Source organism: Temnothorax curvispinosus, unplaced genomic scaffold, assembly GCF_003070985.1.
Source record: "Temnothorax curvispinosus isolate PA1 unplaced genomic scaffold, ASM307098v1 QBEX01016310.1, whole genome shotgun sequence".
Lineage (NCBI taxonomy): Eukaryota > Metazoa > Arthropoda > Insecta > Hymenoptera > Formicidae > Temnothorax > Temnothorax curvispinosus.
In genome coordinates this window covers 1-2916 of record NW_020226090.1, presented here as the reverse complement: position 1 = coordinate 2916, position 2916 = coordinate 1, and the positions used below count along the sequence as shown (strand labels likewise).

The following is a 2916-nucleotide window of genomic DNA, read 5'->3' as shown; positions in this document are numbered from 1 at the left end:
TAATGTACACATCTTTTTAATTCACATATCTTTCATTTACTACCGATCATCATTTCATAATGATGCATTTGCAACGAAATAGATATGTCAGCAACATTCGAAACCATCGACTGGAAAAATCATTCCTCTTGGTCTATTCGTTGTGACGGATAAAATCGTATAATTTCAGCACTCAGCAATGGATTCACTTCAATTGATGCGATTTTAAGACAGAGCTCAATTCAAAGAATCTTCGTTGTTACTAAATATGTTTACAAGGCCTGTGAATAGCGCTAATTTCCCTGCCATGCGCATATCTTTCTTTTTCGTGGCTGTATCCTGATTAGGCATCATCTTGTCCGCAATATGCTTATAGACTTTTCCATTCAGCATTAACGTAAAAAATAAAAAAGCCGTCGTACCATCTGAAATCGTTATATATAATTGTCTCGGTATTATAATCAATTTTATAATAAGTGTTTCCTCTCCGATAGCATAAACAAAATTAATTTTAGGAAATCTAAATTATTTTATTTTTTTCTGAAGGTAGAATACAAAACAAAACTAAAAATCAAGTTCTTTTCAAATAATAGACAACTTGAATTAATTATATAATTAATGTTTATAAGAACAATTTTATATTACTTTTAAAAGGAATGTTTAGAACACTGATTACACTTACATTTCCTGGTTAGCGCTTATTTTATGACATGTTGTATTTTACAAATTTTACTTCCAAAACACAGAAAATATTTTCCAGCCTGTGATGACACCACGTATACGCCAACGAACTTGCACGGTATCGTTTTCAGAATGCATTGTGTAGGATGTCTTTAGGATGTCAAGCTTGACGTGTGCAAACTTCATATGACCAATAAACCTTAACAGTAGAAACCTTTGTCGTAGAAACCTTTCTTCGGATCAAACACGAGACCTTCAGCATACCCCGCAGCTTTCCTACGCGGGCCATCTAACATATATCTAAAATTAGCACACCCAGTACACATAATAATTTCGTAATATAAAAACAGTATATAAAAATATATTGAGATCTCACCATCGCCTCGCCCCTTCTTTTCAATTTTCTTATCCAGCGTTATGTAATCTTTCAAATTTAAAAGCATGTAACAACAGATATTTGTTTCTCTCCGCTCTTCCGCCTAATAGCATCCTTGATAAAATGTTACCTATATTCATTCAATTCACAAAATTTAATTATAATTGCATCATTATATTTTATAAGTAAAATGAGAAATATAATAAAATGTACCTGCTAAACAAATAATTTGAAGCGCGAGCGATATAACATTGAGATCCATCACTATAGTCATAATGTATTTTGCTTCTTTTAACGTCACATGCATTAGATTTAGCATTTTGTCCGCTGTATTGAAGAACGATGGAGTTTCTGCTGGCGTGATCTCTTTACATTCGTGTTCCTTCGTCTTTAATATCTAAATATTTGTCAAAATTAAGTTGTTATGAACCCATCCATATTGAAGTCGGTTAAAAATAAATTATATTTAATTTTTTACCATAAAATTAAATTTTACACGTGACTGTTATGTCACATAGCAATTGATATATAAATCTATTTTAAAAAATGCAAAAAACAATTAAAATTTTAAAAATTGCTCAAAAACTGAAAGAAAGATAGAACTGACTTCAAAAGAACTGTAAAAAATAAGAAAGAATTTAAAAAAATATATAAAAGTTCTATATTTTTTATTTTTTAGAGCTTTTTGAAGTCGGTTCTATTAAAAAATTTTTTTTTATTTTATACTTTTCTTAAGGATAGAAGCTTCCTCACCGATTTGGCTAAAATTTTAATTTTGTGTATTTTGGTGCGTAAAACATGAATAAATCTATAAGTTAAAATTGTCGTTCTCAATTAGATAAAAAATTATTAAGTACTAAAATTAATAGTTGCGTGGTTAGAGTGTCTATCATACTGACATGATATAGACGTACATGATCATGCGTAATGACGTAAAAGTACATGAAATTACAGTAATAATACAATATAACGGCAACCTGTCCTATAATAGTCTGATAGTGACAGCGACAAAGTTGCCAACAAAGGTATAGCTTTGTCGGCAATTTTATCGTTGTCACTATCGCCTATTGTGCAAAGGGCTTTACTTCAATTATATGCTATTATTATACTTTGTATTTATGTAAACTTTTCAATGTACCAATTATTTTCTGCTTTAAAGAAAGCATAAACTCTATTTCTACTATCTTTTTTATCTATATAGTTAAGAAAGATTAATTTCTTTTAAAAAAAGGTATATATATATATATATATATATATATCTTAGAAAAATAAACACGATCGTATTGCATATTTCCAAAATCTCCCCTCATATAATAGCGCAACTGCTTCTTCAGCATCATTTAGATATTCTTTTAATACTATAGCTGCATGTTTATATTTCCGCTCTGCTTTCAAACGTTCAACCAGTGTCTTATGAAGTTTGTATGAATTTGCTGGGCTGAAAAAATTAATTCTTATGTGTATAGAAGCATATGTAATTAATTCTAACGATGATAGGATAATATTCTTTCATGCATATACGAAAAAAAATTGTATATCTTTACCGTAGTTTCATCTCTTTTGATATTGCGATTATATCCTCCCAATTATCATTTAACATTCTAAATGTTTCTACAACTTTTTGTCAAGATCGCCACTTCTATAAAACCAGCTTCCACATATTTTCCTTCACTTGACAAAAATTCTCCATAAACTTCAGCCACCTTTTTATACTCTATAGTATTCTTCTCAAACAATTTTATTGCCGCCTGGTATAATTTATGACTACGTATCAAATTTAATCATTCCTCAAACTTATTGTTAGTTGAATCTTTAGACAAATATTTTAACGCTAATTCGTAACGTTTAAGATGCATATTAATAGAATACTTCATGTAATT

General features: G+C 29.5%; 1 long non-coding RNA gene across 1 annotated transcript; it reads right to left on the bottom strand.

Moving 5' to 3' along the window:
* Positions 1 to 6: 6 nt before the first annotated feature.
* Positions 7 to 2910, bottom strand: LOC112466506. The gene is made up of 5 exons (XR_003042152.1): positions 2581 to 2910; positions 1250 to 1433; positions 1037 to 1166; positions 662 to 949; positions 7 to 404 (listed from the first exon to the last, which is right to left on the bottom strand). It is a non-coding gene; the product is annotated as an uncharacterized LOC112466506 (long non-coding RNA).
* Positions 2911 to 2916: the final 6 nt, after the last annotated feature.